Genomic DNA, 18,716 nt, shown 5'->3' on the forward strand with positions numbered 1-18,716 from the left:
GAGGAAAGTATATAGCAATCCAGGCCTTCCTAAAGAAGAAAGAAAGGTCTAGGTACACAACCTAGCCTTACACCTTAAAGAGCTGGAAAAAGAACAGCAAATAAAGCCCAAAACCAGAAGAATACAGGAAATAATAAATATATTAGAGCAGAAATCAATACTATTGAAACCAAAAAAATAGTAGAACAGATCAATGAAACCAGAAGCTGGTTCTTTGAAAGAATTCACAAAATTGATAAACCACTAGCTAGTTGGATCAACAAGAAAAAGGAAAGGACCCAAATAAATAAAATCAAGAATGAAAGAGAAGAGATCACAACCAACACAGCAGAAATAAAAACAATAATAAGAGAATATTATGAGCAATTATATACCAATAAAATGGGCAATCTGGAAGAAGTGGACAAATTACCAGAAACATATAAACTACCAAAACTGAAACAGGAAGAAACAGAGAATTTGAACAGACCCATAACCTGTAAAGAAATCGAATTAGTAATCAAAAATCTCCCCCAAAATAAGAGTCCAGGGCCAGATGGCTTTCCAGGGGAATTCTACCAAACATTTAAGGAAGAGTTAACACCTATTCTCTTGAAGCTGTTCCAAAAAATAGAAATGTAAGGGAAACTTCCAAATTCTTTCTATGAGGGCAGCATTACTTTGATTCCAAAATCAGACAAAGACCCCACTAAAAAGGAGAACTATAGACCATTTTCCCTGATGACCATGGATGCAAAAATCCTCAAGAAGATACTAGCCAACTGGATCCAACAATACGTTAAAAGAATTATTCACCACGACCAAGTGGGATTTATACCTGGGATGCAGGGCTGGTTCAATATCTGCAAAACAATCACATCACATCAATAAAAGAAAGGACAAGAACCACAAGATCCTCTCAATAGATGCAGAGCAAGCATTTGACAAAATACAACATCCTTTCTTGATAAAAACCCTCAAGAAAGTAGGGATAGAAGGATCATACCTTGAGATCATAAGATCATAAGATCATAAGATCATAAAAGCCATATAATGCTAATATCCTCAATGGAGAAAAACTGAGAGTTTCCCCCCTAAGGTCAGGAACAAGACAGGTCAGACAACACAAAGAAATAAATGGCATCCAAATTGGCCAGGAGGAGGTCAAACTTTCACTCTTTGCAGATGACACAACACTGTATGTGGAAAACCCAAAAGATTCCACCAAAAAACTGCTATAACTGATCCATGAATTCAGCCAAGTTACAGGATATAAAATCAATGCACAGAAATCGGTTGCATTCCTATACACCAACAATGAAGCAACAGAAAAAAAAAATCAAGGAATTGATCCCATTTACAATTGCACCAAAACCCATAATATACCTAGGAATAAATCTAACCAAAGAGGTGAAAAATCTCTACACTGAAAACTATAGAAAGCTTATGAAAGAAATCGAAGAAGACACAAAAAAATGGAAAACGATTCCATGCTCCTGGATAGGAAGAACAAATATTGTTAAAGAACAAATATTGTTAAAATGTCAATACTACCCAAAGCAATCTACATATTCAATGCAATACCTATCAAAATAACACTAGCATTCTTCATAGAACTAGAACAAACAATTGTAAATTTGTATGGAACCATAAAAGACCCTTAATAGCCAACACAATCTTGAAAAAGAAAACCAAAGCAGGAAGCATCACAATCCCGGACTTAGAGCTGTATTACAAAGCTGTAATCATCAAGACAGTATGGTACTGGCACAAGAACAGACACTCAGATCAATGGAACAGAATACAGAACCCAGAAATGGACCCACAAACTTATGGCCAACAGATCGTTGACAAAGCAGGAAAGAATATCCAATGGAACAAAGACAGTCTCTTCGGCAAGTGGTGCTGGGAAAACTGGACAGCGACATGCAGGAGAATGAACCTGGACCACTTTCTTACATCATACACAAAAATAAACTCAAAATGCATGAAAGACCTCAATGTAAGACAGGAAGCCATCAAAATGCTCGAGGAGAAAGCAGGCAACAACCTCTTTGACCTTGGCCGCAGCAACTTCTTACTAACACATCTCCGGAGGCAAGGGAAACAAAAGCAAAAATGAACTATTGGGACCTCATCAAAATAAAAAGCTTCTGCACAGAGAAGGAAACAATCACCAAAACTAAAAGGCAACTGATGGAATGGGAGAAGATATTCGCAAATGACATTTCAGATAAAGGGTTAGTATCCAAAATCTATAAAGAACTTCTCAAAGTCAACACCCAAAAAACAAATAATCCAGTGGAGAAATGGGCAAAAGACATGAATAGACACTTCTCCAAAGAAGACATCCAGATGGCCGACTGACACATGAAGAAATGGTCAACATCACTCCTCATTAGGGAAATGTAAGTCAAAACAGCAAAGATATACTTCGCACCTGGGAGAATGGCTAACATCAACAACTTAGGCAACAAAAGATGTTGGTGAGGATGTGGAGAAAAAGGAACCCTCTTGCTCTGCTGGTGGGAATGCAAACTGGTGCAGCCACTCTGGAAAACAGTATGGAGGTTCCTCAAAAAATTAAAAATAGAACTACCCTACGACCCAGCAATTGCATTACTGGGTATTTATACAAGGGATACAGGTATGCTGTTTTGAAGGGACACATGCACCCCAATGTTTATAGCAGCACTATCAACAATAGCCAAAGTATGGGAAGAGCTCAAATGCCCATCGATGGATGAATGGATAAAGTAGATGTGGTATATATATACAATGGAGTATTACTCGAGAATCAAAAAGAATGAAATCTTGCCGTTTGCAACTATGTGGATGAAACTAGAGGGTATTATGCTAAGCAAAATTAGTCAATCAGAGAAAGATAAATATCATTTGACTCCATTGGTATGAAGAATTTAAGATACAAAACAGATGAACATAAGGGAAGGGAAGCAAAAATAATATGAAAACAGAGAGGGGGACAAAACATAAGAAACTTAAATATGGATGGGGCGCCTGTGTGGCTCAGTCAGTTGAGCGTCCGACTTCGGCTCAGGTCATGATCTTGTGGTTGACGAGTTCAAGCCCCTCGTTGGGCTCTGTGCTGATGGCTCGGAGCCTGGAGCCTGCTTCAGATTCTGTGTCTCCCTCTCTCTCTGCCCCTCCCCCACTCATGCTCTGTCTCTCTCTGTCTCAAAAATAAACATTAAAAAAATTATTTAAAAAAGAAAATTAAATATGGGGAGCAAACAAAGGGTTACTGGAAGGTTTTGGGAGGGGGTGTGGACTAAATGGGTAAGGGCATTAAGGAATCTACTCCTGAAATCATTGTTGCACTATATGCTAACTAAACTTGGATGTAAATTTTTAAAAAATAAAAAAAAAGAACATGATAAAAATAAAAAATAAAATAAAATAAAATAAAATATAAAATAAAAACAGACACACAACAAAAAAAACAAAAAATGAGTCCATAGACACAGAGAACAGATTGGTGATTGCCAGAGGTGAGTGGTAGGAAATGTTCAAAATGTTCAAAATGTCAAAAGATTGCACAACTCCCAGTTAAAAATAAATAAGCCTTAGAGATGTAATATGCAGCATAATGACTATAGTTAACATACTGTATTATATATGTGAAAGCTGCTAAGAGGGTATATCTTTTTTTAATGTTGATTTTGAGAGAGAGAGAGCATGAGCAGGTGAAGCAGAGAGACGGGAACAGAGGATCCAAAACAGGCTCTGCACCGACAGCAGAGAGCCCAATGGGGGGGCTCGAACTCACAAACTGTGAGATCATGATCTGAGCTGAAGTCGGACGCTTAACCGCCTGAGCCACCCAGGCACCCCTATATCGCAATTTTTATTTTATTTTATTTTTTTATTAAAAAATTTTTTTAAATGTTTATTTATTATTGAGAGACAGAGACACAGAGTGTGAGCAGGGGAGGGGTAGAGAGAGGGGGAGACACAGAATCTGAAGCAGGCTCCAGGCTCTGAGCTGTCAGCCCAGAGCCCGATGCGGGGCTTGAACTCACAGAGTGTGAGATCATGACCCAAGCCGAAGTCGGTCGCCTAACCAACTGAGCCACCCAGGCGCCCCTATATCTCAATTTTTAAATAGAACCAGGGAACAAGAGAAGAAGCCCAGGCAGCTCAGGCTGCTAAACACAGCGCTTCCCTGACATGGTACTGATTCAATCACGTGCGGGCTCAGATGCAGAGTTTTGTTACTTAGATAGTAACACACTACATACTAAGTAAAGAATATTTTAGTTACATGTTACTTAAAACAGAGCAACCCCCACCCTCTCCAAAACACAGTGTTTCACAGATCTATCACCCCTGCATCAATCTGCAAAGAGCTCAGTTAGACACTGTTTCAACATAGGCAACTAGAGAAAGTTGGACACCTATGACACCGCGGCTAAACGGTAAAAAGCTTTAGAAGAGAGGTCGTTAGGCTGACTTTATTCCAGAGGGGGCTTGTGGGACACAGGTTTCAATCCATGGCACTAAGCCAAAGAGCCCATATGCTAAACATTTCTCCATGATATCGCTGTTCTGAGTCAACTATGCACCCAGCTCCGGTGAGTTGGTTTCCACACATACCAATAAGAGAGGAAAGAGCACCTGCTAACCAGAAATTCACAGAGATGTCACTGCACTGACTCAGCCTCTCCCAGAGCTCTTTCAAATGTGGAGTCTCAGGGCGCCTGGGTGGCTCAGTTGGTTAAGCATCCAACTTTGGCTTGGGTCATGATCTCACAGCTCATGGGTTCAAGCCCCGCGTCTGGCTCTGTGCTGACCGCTCGGAGCCCGAAGCCTGCTTCGGATTCTGTGTCTCCCTCTCTCTCTGCCCCTCCCCCACTGCACTCCGTCTCTGTCTCTCTCTCTCAAAAATAAATAAAAAACATTTAAAAATTTTTAGAAAAACACTGAGTTTCGACACATGTCGCAAACGACAAAATACACGAGTCACACAACGTTAAACACGGTGGATATCACTATATTTAATCATTCATGCATCTAGTCCTTCAAACACAGAGTGCCAACACTGATCACTAAAAACAGAGTGCACACACAACCATGTGCTAACGTCACTAAAGAGGAGTAAATGATGCATAAATTCTTTTTTTATATGTTGAAAATTTTATATTTAGATTTAGCCAGCTGGGCTTAGCTCAGATGATCCCAATTTTGCTGGCAACGTCCAAAGCATCATAGTCAGGAGTCAGCCGAACATATGCCTTCTTCTCTCCATCGGGCCTGATCAGCGTGTTGACCTTGGCCACGTCAGCGTCCTAGAACTTCTTCGTAGCCTGTTTGATCTGGTGCTTGTTACCCTGGACGTCCACAATGAACACAAGTGTGCTGTGTTCTTCTATTTTCTCCATGGCTGACGCGGAAGTCAGGGGGAACTTGGTGATGGCATAGCAGTCAAGCTTGTTTCTCCTGGGGTGCTCTTTGGAGGCTATCTGGGCTGCCTTCGGGATGTGGATGCGGATCTTCTTTTTTGTATGGGACTTTGGACACCTTTCAGCACAGCTTTCTCGGCTTTCAAAGCCTTTGCGGGCTTTGGCTTTGGGAAGGGCGAGGGCTTCCTCCTTCTCTTTCAGTTCCATCCTCATGAAAGGGCCATGATGCACCAATTCTTAATCATAATGGTTCCCAGAGACTTCACCACGACAAAGAAAACATGCACCTAGTTCTGGCAGGACAGAATTTCAACAGATGTCAGCAAGGGACATGCGTGACAGAGAACTGAACACAGCGATTCGGTCATCTCTGTACTAAATCGGTCACGCACAGAGCTCTGATGAACAGAGTCTCAATATATGGCGATAAAGAAATGAGTACACACGCACACCGTGTCACACGCATCCTTTCACACGGACATCTATGTACCAGGTCAGTCACCACCTGTCATACTTGTGTGAAGAGTTTCAACGTATGGCACGAGGTCCGGAGCAAATGTACCACACAGGGCTCCACAGAATGCATCAGGCAGACGTATACTAAATATTCAGGCCCCCAGCTCTGTTCTGCAAAGTTTCCACTTCTGGAAAGGAGTATGTGCATAAATACGCTCATTTACAGGGATGTCCCGCCAAGGAATAAATCACACACGTTGGCCTATTATTCCAATGTCAACATGTGTCAGTTGGTGACATGCACCATGCATTTCTAAGCAGTTTTTCACAGAGACTTCACTTTCTGGAATCAATCATGTACCCAAGCTTTATATATATATATATATATATATATATATATATATATATATACACACACACATATATATATACATATATGTATATATATGTGTATATATATGTATATATATATACACACACATATATATGTATATATGTGTGTGTATATATATATATATATATATATATATAATATCATGTACCCAATATATATATTGGGTATATATTGGGTATATATACCCATATATAATAATCATGTACCCCAGCTTTATATATATATATATATGCATATATATATATACATTTATTTATTTATTTATTTATTTATTTATTTATTTAAATAATGGTTTCTAGATCATAGGATAGTTTTTCCTTTTAATTTTTTCAATGTTTACTTATTTTAGAGACAGAGTGTGGGGGGGGGCGGGGCAGAGGGAGAGGGAGACACGGAACCCGAAGCAGGCTCCGGGCTCCGAGCTGTCGGCCCAGAGCCCGATGTGGGGCCCGAACCCACGAGACACAAGATCATGACCTGCGCTAAAGTCGGACGCTTTACCGACCGAGCCACCCAGGCGCTCCCCTACGCTATTTTTAAAACACTTTAAGCATGCGCCACCAAGAAAGGTATACATCCGTCGCAAGTTGCTAAACACAGTGTGTCTGTGATTCGGAACAGTGCTGTCTCTGATACACTGTGGTTAGTGCCATGTGGCACATGCACCTTTTCTTCAGTGACACGTGCTGAAACTTGGCTTTTAAGAGCGAGGGGTGTGATTGATTCAGTATATGATTCCTCTGTGAAGCAGTGTTTTTAGCACTGGGTGGTGCACGAATGAATTGCTTTGTTGAGATATGTGCAAACGCTGCGTTTAACAGGGCATGGTGTATAATAGGTTTGTGAAACACTGTATTTAGTTGTACTGTTTCACGGATGTACTTGCTTAACAGTATATGTTAAAACTTGGCGTTTAACAGAGTCCAGTGTATTTAGATTCTGTGTAGCATGTCTCTGTGTTTAACACTAGTATCGTGGGATTTGTGTAGACCTTTCCTTAATGACATATGTGAAAATTCTGTGTTCAGGGCCCTTGGGTGGCTTGGTTTGTGAAGCATCCAGACTGTCGACTTTGGCTCAGGTTGAACTCACGGGTTTGTGAGTTTAAGCCCCGCATCGGGCTCCATGCTGACAGTGCAGAGCCTGCTTGGGATTCTCTCTCTCTCTCTCTCTCTCTCTCTCTCTCTCTGCTTCTCCCCCTCTTGCACATGCCTGCTCTCTCTCACTCAAAATAGATAAATAAACATTAAAAAAAAAGAAATTATATGCAAGAATCAAATGGTGGGGGGGTTGCCTGCGTGGCTCAGTCAGTTGAGCATCCGACTTTGGCTCAGGTCATGGTCTCAGAGTCTATGATTTCAAGCCCCTCATTGGGCTCTGTGCTGATGGCCCAGAGCCTGGAGCCTGCTTTGGATTCTCTGACTCCCTCTGTGTCTGCCCCTCCCCTGCTTGTGTGCACTCTCTCTTTCTCTATCAAAAATAAATAAGCATTAAAAAAAAAAAGACATACTGAAGAATATTCTTCAGGCTGAAAGCAACTAAACTCAGATGGGAATTCATACACACACACACACGCACACACACACACACACACACACACAAACACAGAACTGATAAAGGTATCTCTAATCATAAAAAAATATATAAATGCATATTTCATCTACTCTTTTCCCTTAACTGATTTACAAATTAAGTTTTTTTAAAAATTTTTTTTCAACGTTTTTTATTTATTTTTGGGATAGAGAGAGACAGAGCATGAACGGGGCAGGGGCAGAGAGAGAGGGAGACACAGAATCGGAAACAGGCTCCAGGCTCGGAGCCATCAGCCCAGAGCCTGACACGGGGCTCGAACTCACGGACCGCGAGATCGTGACCTGGCTGAAGTCGGACGCTTAACCGACTGCGCCACCCAGGTGCCCCTACAAATTAAGTTTTAAATCGATGATCAACATATAAGAGCTGAATCCATGGAACTTTTAGGAGAAGACATAGGGGTGAATCTTCACGACTTTGGATTTAGCAGTTGATTCCTATACAACACCAAAAGCACAAGTAACAAAAGAAACACAGATAAATTGGACTCCATAAAAATTAAAAATGTCTGTGCATCAAAGGACACCGTTAAGAAAGGGCAAGGACAACTTATAGTATGAGAAAAAGCATTTGCAAATCATATATTGATAAAGGTCTAGTATCTAGAATATATAAAGAACTCTTCTCCAAAGAAGATGTACGAATGGCCAATAAGCCTATGAAAAGATGCCCAGCATCATTAATCATGAGGGGGATGCAAAATGAAGATCACAATGAAATATCATTACAACCTATGAGAATGGCTATTAGTAAACAAAACAAAACAAAACAAAAACACAGGGCTGCCAACGGTTTGGAATAGTTGAATCCCTTGTGCACCGCTGGTGGGAATGGAGAACACTGCCGACTACAGGCAAAATGGTGATTCCTGAGAACATTAAATACAAAATTAATATACGATATTCGTACCAGCATTACCAACAACAGGTGGAAATGTCAAATATCCACCCACAAATGAATGGAGAAACAAATACGTATATACACATGATGGAATATTATTTTTTTTAATTTTTTTAACATTTATTTATTATTGAGAGACAGAGAGAGACAGAGCATGAGCGAGGGAGGGGCAGAGAGAGAGAGGGAGACAGAGAATCCGAAGCAGGCTCCGGGCTCCGAGCCGTCAGCACAGAGCCTGAACACACGAACCGCGAGATCGTGACCTGACCTGAAGTCAGACGCTTAACCGACTGAGCCACCCAGGCGCCCCGACAATGGAATATTATTAGGCCATAAGCAGGAATTTTATTTTGACAACATTATGATTTTGATTTTGAGAACATTATGCTAAGTGAAATAAGCTAGACACAAAAGAATGAATACTGTCTGATTCCACTTATATGAGTACTTAGAATAATCAGATTCATAGAGACAGAAGGGAGGGTGGTGGTCACCAGGGGCTGGGGGAGAGGGAGGGATGGGAAGATATGATTCAATGGGTCTGAAGTTTCCGTGTGAGATCATGAGAAAAGTCCTGGAGATGGATGGCGGTGATGTCTGCACGAGAACGTGAATGTACTCAATGCCACAGAATTGTACACTGAGAGTTAAAATGGTCAAGCTTATGTTATGTGGATCTTACCACCATAAAAATAAATAGATTTTTTAACTGAAAAAGAAATGTTAAAGGGCGCTGCGTGAATTGCAACTCGCAATCCATTGCTGCGTCGTGGGGAAAGGATACAAGGCTGGGCTGGGAGGAGATGTCTGCTGCAATCCCCTCTCTTCTGCTGAGGGAGGGTGGGTTACAGACAGGGCTCAGCCCTCAGTAGAAGGTGAGGTCTGACCACCTCTTTCTTTAAAAAAGCCGCACCCTTGGGGCGCCTGGGTGGCTCAGTCGGTTGAGCGTCCGACTTGGGCTCAGGTCACGATCTCACGGTTCGTGAGTTCGAGCCCCGCGCATCAGGCTCTGTGCTGACGGCTCAGGGCCCGGAGCCTGCTTCGGATTCTGTGTCTCCCTCTCTCTCTGCCCCTCCCCTGCTCGTGCTCGCTCTGTCTCTCTCACAAAGATAAATAAAGATTAAAAATAAATAAATAAAAAAGCCACACCCTTGTGGAATTAGAGGATAATCTCTAGATTCCAGAAGGAGTTGGCTATATAGACATTAAAGCTAACGGCAATGCTTCCATCCATGGTAGGTGTGAGGGGAGCAGGGGAGGCTGGCTGAGTTCTACAGGAGATGGAGGGGAAATAGGTCTGTGAGCCTTTCTGCTTCACCTGGAGAATGAGCCTGCCCTGAGCCAGCCTGGCCCACTTGGATGGCTTAAGGAGCCGCAGTAGTGGCTGTGACACTTGGGGCCCTGCCTGGCGAGGTGCTGTGCCTAAACCCTTGAAGACTGTGGCCAGCACAGCCTGCCCTACCCCCACCGCCTGGACCCAGCTCCCATCTGACCCACTCCGCCCAGCTCATGCCAGGGAAGAAGTGGTAAGGACCAGAGCGGCAGTGGGCAGGGCTGAGTGCAGACAGGCATGCTCCTGGCCGGCTGCAGTCCTCTTACGGGGCCCAAATTAGTTTGGCCTCCTGGGAAGATCTGCATCTCTGGAGCCCAGATCTTGAGCTGCGGTTGGGGTGATTTACGATAGTAACAATTAAGAATGGTAAACAGTCCCTGTTTGTGGCCAGCTCCCTTTGAAAGAGAATGCTCCTAGGTTTTTTTTTTTTTTTTTTGCATCTGGGGAAACTGAGACAGGGAGAGCAACGGTGTATGGGACACCGGCACACAGCGGGTAAGTGGCCCAGCTAGAACCCTGGCCACGCCTGCTCCACAGCCCCTGTGCTAGGCAAAAAAAACCAACCTGTTACAGGATTTGGGCGTTGGGTGGGTCATTTGGTGAAGGGTTCAAGGAAGCCATGGATTTGGTCCAGATGGAGTGCTATTAGAAAGCCGGTGACAGCTTTATCCTTGGGCACTTCGTGGGATGGACGGTGGCCTTATTTGCATCTGTTCTTAGATGAAAGTATGAAGCGGCTTTGTTTTGTTTCATTTTTACCCCTGGTCTCAGAGTAACCTCTGAGGCTGGTAGGTCTATGAAGGTCCTTACATCCAACAGAACAAAATGGCCTGGCTGTGAGCCTCAGACGGGCTCATGATCATGCTGAGATCTAGCTACAACTGTTAGATCAGTTCCAGATGTCAGGGGCTGCTTTTCCCCTCTCAGTTTCTCTTTTGGCCAAGGACAGATGACGTCAGGCTCCAGGACATGAATTCATGATGTCTAGATTTTCACTCTTGTCAAGATGTTGTTGATTAAGATCAAAAGCCCGTGCATCGAACATACTCCATAGTTGACCCAAGGTCAATCTCTGTTTTTCTCTCTGTGGTAGGACCTGATGTGACAGTGACCGCGCAGTAGCATTTAAAACTCTGGACAGGACAGGGGCGCCTGGGTGTCTCAGTTGCTTAAGCGTCCGACTTCAGCTCAGGTCAGGATCTCACAGCTCACGGGTTCGAGCCCCGTGTCGGGCTGTGTGCTGACAGCTCGGGGCCTGGAGCCTGCTTCAGATTCTGCGTCTCCCTCTCTCTCTGCCCCTCCCCGACTCACGCTCTGTCTCTCTCTCTCTCTCAAAAATAAATAAACATTAAAAAACTTTTTTTTAATTAAAAAAACCCACAACTCTGGACAGGACATATAAATCGACAGTAAAATAGGCAATTAACACAAACAAAATGACTATTAACGCCTGTAATAGGTCTCAAAGCCAATAGGTCCCACAGTCTAGTGGGTCTGTTTTAGAGAGTCAAGTCTTTTCCTTTAGCCAATCACGGACCTTTCTACTTGCCCCATAGCACTTACATAGGTGTAACAAGATGTACTTTAGCGTTAGCTCCCCTTGACTAGCTAAGAGCAAATCAAAGCTTATAGGATTGCCATGGCTACTTTAGCTAATGCAGTTAGATTGGTTTGTTGGGCCTTCAGAACACAAGTGTCATCTTTTATGACTTTTGTGAAGGTTAGAGAAAAGTGTGAACACCTTTTCTAGTTGTTTCGCTCCCTTTGTGGGCGTTGTGTTTTGGGGAGTGTGCAGGAAATGAGAACCGATGATCCCTTCTGGAAGTTTTTAAGAATAATTTGTGTTTCTTTTGTTTTAGGAATTTCTGGATGTCCCTTTTAGGACGCATGATTGACTAGAGGGGTGGTGGTTTTAAATATCTGGATACCTCTAACAATTACTCAGGTTACACAGAATAAATTAGAATGTGGTAGACAAGTATAAGCCTGATGGCCATATGAGAAGTAATATCCTAGTGAAGTTTATATTATATTAGGAGGATAAATATCATTTCTTATAATAGGAATGAGCCAATTAGGACTGTGTTTCTAGATGTATGGTGTCTTGAGTCTTCGTGGATACCAATACAATATTTAAAATTGGCCTTTGGGGGCACCTGAGTGGTTCAGTAGGTTAAGTGTCCGACTTTGGGGTCGCGTCATGATCTCATGGGTCATGAGTTGGAGCCCCGCTTCAGGCTCTGTGCTGACAGCTCAGGGCCTGGAGCCAGCTTCAGATTCTGTCTCCCTCTCTCTTTGTCCCTCCCCCACTTGTGCTCTGTCTGTCTCAAATATAAATAAACATTAAAAATTTTTTTTTAATTGGCCTTTTGCTTAGTGCCCCTAAGGAAGCTTTTTTCTTTTTTTTTTTTTTTCCCCAGAAATCTGATTTGGAACTTGTAGACTGAATAGTCATTGGCACTCACGCAGGGCTGGGAAAAAATCCAGCATGGAAAAAGGCCTTGTAGTACATGAGACTAGATATTGTCTTTCTCGAAAGACTGCTGTACTTTGTTCTGGAAAACAGCTAAGCTACTAGAGATCCATTTGATCCTTTCAAGCTGTTTGTTAGAAGAAAATCCCACACTCTTTAAAGGAATTCAACAACATTTGGGACCTGACAATGGGACCTCACAAGGTCTAGCATTCGATTAAAAATCAGTAGGCCTTGGGGTACCTGGGTGGCTCAGTTGGTTCAGCACCAACTTCGGCTCAGGTCATGATCTCACAGATCATGGGTTCAAGGCCCGTGTCAGGCTCTGTGCTGACAGCTCAGAGCCTGGAGCCTGCTTCAGATTCTTTATCTCTCTCTCTCTCTCTCTCTCTCTCTCTCTCTCTGTCCCTCCTCTGCTCGCACTCTCTCAAAAATAAATAAACGTTAAAAAATTTATTTAAAAAGTCAGTAGGCGTGGGGCGCCTCAGTGGCTCAGTCAGTTAAGTGGCGAGCTCTTGATTTCAGCTTAAGTCATGATCTCGGGGTCGTGGGATCAAGCCCTGCGTAGGGCTCTGCACTGAGTGTGGACTCTGCTTGAGATTCTTTCTCTACTCCCCCCACCCCCTGCTTCACTTGTGTATTCTCTCTCTCTCTCTAATATAAATAAATAAATAAATAAATAAATATCAGTAGGCCTGACTCAAAATGGGGAAAAATCCTGTCACAGGCTACGATGTGGATGCACCTTAAAGACGTTATGCTAAATGAAATAAGCAAATCACAAGAGGACAAATATTGCATGATTCCAATCATATGAGGTCCCCAGAGTACTCAGACTCATAGAGACAGAAAGTAGAGTGGTGGCCGCCAGGGCTGGGTGGGGGAGGGAGGGGGGAGGGACATTATTTTTTAAGGGAGACAGGGTTTCAGCTTTGCAAGTTTGAAGTTTGGCAGTGATGGTCACACAGTAATGTGAATGTAGTTAACACATTGACTAGCACACTGAACGGCACACTTAGAAAACAGTTACGATGGTAAATTTTGTGTTACATATATTTTACCAGTATTTAATTTTTTTTTTTTTCCAGGAAAAAATCCATAGGCATGGAAAGAAGCGGGAAGATATTACCCATAATCAAGGGGAAAATCTCTCAGGAGAAGCAGATCGCTAAGTGGCAGAGATGAGGCAGTTAATAGACAAAGACACAGAAACAGTTATAAATATCCTCTGTGTACTCAAGAATGCAGAGGATCGGGAGTGAAAAAGAAGATACTTTAAAAAGAAAGACTAGATGGGATTTACAGCAGAGTGGATATTAGAGAGTAAAGATCAGAGAAGGCAAATACAGAGACGGGAGAAAAGAACATCAAGGACTTGTCGGACAATAGCAAATGGTCCAGCGTTCATGTCACTGAAGTCCCAGAATGAGAAGAGGCAGGAAAAACTTCAAAGAATAATGTCCTGAAATATTCTGAATTTGACAGAAACCAACAGATCGAGGTTCAGTGAACCTGAAGCACAAGGAAACATAAAGAAAACCACATCAAGGCACGTCCGATTAATAATTACTTTAAATGTAAATGGCCTAAAGACTGCAAACAAAAGGCAGGTATTATCAGACTGGATAAAAAAGCAAGACCCAAAATATGCCCTCTATAAGAACCACGCTTTAAATATAAAGACACGGCTGGTGAAAAGTGCGAGAATGAAAGAGATATACCAGCCAAGCACTCCATAATACACACATGAAGTAGCTGTATCAGTATCAGACAGAGAAGTCCGCAAAAGGACTATTAGCAGGGTGATAGGGAAACATTTCATAATATGCTGCATTCAGGGGAGGACAGGACATTCCTGAATATGCACGCACTTAAATAACAGGACTTCGAAATGCGTGAGGCAGAAACTGATAGAATTGCCAGGGGAAGTAGACCACCATTTATGCGCATCCTATTTAGAATATATTTATAAATAATCCACCATTATAGTTAGAAATGTTCCCATCCCTCTCTCAGTAGTTGATAACTGTAGATAAAATCGGTAGGGACACAGAAGGTTTAGCAATGCTGTAAACAATGTTGACCTAATTACCATTTTTTAAAAGACTCCACCCAAAAGCAAGAGTTCTCAACGGTTCCTCTTTCTCTGTGGTTCCCTCCCTGGCTGAGGAACAGCATTCTTACTCTTGCCTGATTCCCGAGTAAATCCGCAGGGGACATGCTTGCGGTGCACGTGAGAACCTACCGTATTCTGTGCTCCAATGGAGTGTTTGTGGACCTCCCTGGACAAAAGGCTGACCCGGCGACCCTGTGCCTCCTGAAAGAAGGGGGGAATCGCAGAGTGGCAGTCTCAGACCATGCTGGAAAAGCACCCAGCTGAGACAGATCCATGCACCACTCTGGGGCTTTGGGATTTAGTATCCTGGTTTAACTGGGGATATAGAACTGATAAAAATACCTTACCGAAAAGGTAAGCCAGGGCCATGTGGAAAACCAGATCCTTCGTGAAGGGCTCAGCTGGAGAAAATCAAACACGTTATTGAAAAAAATCAGAAAACAAGCCATCATTTTTTCAAAGGGACACTCACTCTGTCATATTCCCATACCTCCAGCAAGGAGGGAAGGTGACCTTGAGATAGAGGGTTGGCCCCTGTAGGGCTTTGTACCAGATCTGAGAGAGGTGAATGAGTTTGTCGTTTCATTAAGCTCCATGATCCCCCTGCAACTTTTCTGACTTTGATTCTGTCGCCTACAGTTTTTCTCTACATTCTGCTGTTTTGTTTTTTTTTCTGTTCCTCTAGCTAATGAGTTCCAATTCCCATTTGCTTTTACCTTTGAAGGAGTCCAGTGTTCAGAGCAAAATGTTCCTCAGGATTTGGGGGACTCCTACTGTTTTGTCTAGCCCGTTTAGGGAAATCTGTCTCGCCGAGCGATCTATAATTATTCGGTATGGGGATGATTTGCTGGTAGCTTCAGAAACTGAAGTGTAACGCAGAAGTGATACTTGGGCTTCTCGCCATTCCTCACCTGGCGGGGACATACGGCCTCACTAGACAAACTGCAATATTGCCAAGCTGGGGTCACATATTTAGGGAATTTGTCGTGGAAGTCCACAAAGTGTTAGAATGCCGGAGTTAGCCAGTTTCTCAGATGAAATAGCCAACAGCAACAACAACAACAACAACAACAAAGCAACAATTTGGGGGACAAGTGACGTACTCTCCACAGTGGATTCCAGCTTTTTCAAGAGCGGGCAAATCCTCTGATGGACCAACCGACTGATGATACTCTAGACCCTTGTGTCGGGTCCCTAGAATCCGCAGGAAGCTTTTGAACCGTTGAAATTGGTCACGGTCTCTCCCCACGCTGTGAGGATTCCAAATTTTGAAACAGCTTTCCACGTGATTTACCATGGAAACAAAGACACTGACTGCTGGCAGAATTGAGCTCTGAAACTGGCATTTGACTCTAGACCGATAGCATTATTTCTCAGTTCTGGATGCCTCCACGCCGTGGTGGTAGCAGCCACACTTATGCAAAAAGCTCAAGCCTTTCTTTGGATCATTTGACTTCTGTGTAGGTCCGGGACCGTCTTTTAAGTGCAGAAGCACTGCAGGTGCACGATCAGACCAGTAATGTGTCATCAACAAAATCATCTGAGTCAAACATCTGAGAGGAATTTTAAAGGCACTAGACTCTTACCAATGACGACCAAACAGGTGACCTTATCCAAAACGTATCAGAGACGTGCTGTCTGTCGGCAGAATTCTTTTCGGGCCACTGCCAAGGTGAGCACAGGAGACACTTGGTGGCAGTTCAATTCCATAGAATTGACACCTGTGGAAAGTAAGAGATCTTTGTCTCGTTATGTCTGCGGGATTTGCAGGTGACCTGACGTCCGCTGTCATTCAGGAGGCGTGCAAATCATGCTGGGATCTGCCCTGTCCCCTCAGCCCTGAAGACAAGTGGAGTGGATGAATCCAACACTGCAAACTTCATTTAGAAGTCTATAGGTGAGGGGATGCCTGGGTGGCTCAGTCGGTCGAGCGTTTGACTCTTGCTTTTGGCTCAGGTCATGATCTCACGGTTCGTGGGATTGAGCCCCGCATCAGGCTCTGCTCTCTTTCTGCCCCTCCCCTGTTCGTGCTCTCCCACTCTCTCTCTCTCTCTAAAAATAAATATTAAAAAAAAAAAAAGATGTCTATAGGTGAAAATGGCCTATAGCACCCCCTCAGAAAGTATGGTGTCTCTCCCTTTGAACTTATGAACTTCAGTTTGATAGGCTGATGAATTTGGGTCTGTGCCCAATTTGGTGAATCCTCTCATAATCATGTTCAATACTTAAGAGGGCTGTGAGACCTAAAATCATAAGGACCTGGAAGGGCCCATTGGAGGACATCGGAGGAGGCCTGCCATCCTCTGCTGGGGGGATTTCATGTACATAAAGGTGTTCCAGAGGAGGGGTGCCTAGGTGGCTTGGTCAGTTGAGTGACCAACTCTTGATTTTGGCTCAGGGCATGATCCCAGGGGCGTGGGATCGAGCCCCACATCGGGCTCTGCGTGGAGCATGGGACCTGCTTAAGATTCTCTCTCTCCCCTCTGCTCCTCTCCCCACTCACATGCACACTCTCTCTATAATATAAATAAATAAGCACATAAGTAAGTAAGTAAATAAATAAATAAATAAATGGTATTCTAGAGGAAAGATGCCTGCCACCACACTGGGAGGGACCCTTTTACATGTTTTGATATGGTTATCAAACTGAAAGAAAAATCCAGTTGGATTCAGGCTTCTGATGTGAAGTCAGCATCTCAGGAGGAAAGGACTGGGGTTCCCACGAGGACTTGAAACAAGTTTTCTAGAATCACTGACATTGATATTGAGCTCAATAGAAAAGAGCTTGCTTTTTATTTTTTTAAGAAAAAGTGAATAATTTCTAGTGAAATTATTATTATTATCATAATATTTGTTTAATGATTCAATCGAGTAGCATCTAATCTAGCAGATAGGAAGGAGCTCCACAGAGCTGTATGAAACAGAAGACTTTTATAAGCAGAAGGGAGCAGGAACAAGAAAGTTCTACCAGGCAGAAAAGCAAGTTGCTCATTACAAGGTCACTTTCCTTTAGGAGATTGCCAAGGGTCTATCAGTAAGGCCTGATTTCTAGAAGAGCCAAAACTCTAAGTTAAGTCTCAGTTTGTTGACATGGGCTTAGCATAAGCAATTCCATTTAGGGCCTGTTGTTTTTAACAAGTAAAACGAAAAGATATTTTTTCCTCCCTTACGTAACCAAATATTTGCTTTAAGTAAATTAAGCATATCGTTGGTACACACATTTAAAGACTCTTCTTCCTCAAGTCCATGTTGTACTGAATTTTCTAATTTATCCCAACGTGATTCTGATAATTACTTTGCTTCACATTTCCCCACACAATCGCTGAATATTTCAGTGGCTGCAAAATGCCAAGAGAAACAGAAATGGAGATCATTAGAAATTATGCTATTACAATAAAATAGTAACAAAAGGGTAAATAAAAATAAGGTTGAATTTCCTTTCCAAAAGGAATGAGATCTTTTCTCCTCCTTTTTCTTAGAACATTTCAGAGAGAAAACTTGTATTTGTAAAGCATTCCTGTGGTGCCTGGCTGACTCCGTTGGACGAGTGTGTGATTCTTGATCTCAGGGTTGTGGGTTTGAGCCCCGTGTTGGGTGTAGAGATCACTTAAATAAATAAGACTTTTTAAAAAATAATAAAATAAAGATAGAAATAATTCCTCTGTCCTTTTGATATGCATGCAAATCTTATCGGAGGTTAAATAAGCCTCTTATCAGGATTAAAACCCAGGAATATTTTTCAGCAGGGCCTGAAAGCCATCTCTTTTCAATGTCAACATCAAGGAAGACAATGCCCCATCGCCCTGTCACTGTGGGAATCTAGCTGAGGCATCTCAACTACCTGCTCGTCGTAGAGGTACAAGAATTTTCTTTTCGGGGCACCTGCGTGGCTCAGTTGGTTAAGCGGCCAACTTCAGCTCAGGTCATGATCTCACAGTCCGTGAGTTCGCGCCCCACGTCGGGCTCTGTGCTGACAGCTCAGAGCCTGGAGCCTGTTTCCGATTCTGTGTCTCCCTCTCTCTCTGACCCTCCCCTGTTCATGCTCTGTCTCT

At 42.9% G+C, this 18,716-nt stretch overlaps 1 long non-coding RNA gene across 4 annotated transcripts in view; it reads left to right on the forward strand.

The window, feature by feature from the left end:
• LOC102901275 overlaps nt 1-18,716 on the forward strand; it is a 72,152-nt gene that overhangs the window by 52,740 nt on the left and 696 nt on the right. The window contains exons 2-3 of one of the 4 annotated variants that reach the window (XR_006589374.1): nt 13,637-16,336; nt 16,435-18,520. This is a non-coding gene — a long non-coding RNA (uncharacterized LOC102901275). Of the gene's footprint in view, nt 1-13,636; nt 18,521-18,716 lie in introns of all 4 variants that reach the window. The other 3 variants (XR_002148892.3, XR_891027.4, XR_006589373.1) reach the window with 3 other exon arrangements.

This window comes from Felis catus, chromosome E1 (assembly GCF_018350175.1).
Source record: "Felis catus isolate Fca126 chromosome E1, F.catus_Fca126_mat1.0, whole genome shotgun sequence".
Lineage (NCBI taxonomy): Eukaryota > Metazoa > Chordata > Mammalia > Carnivora > Felidae > Felis > Felis catus.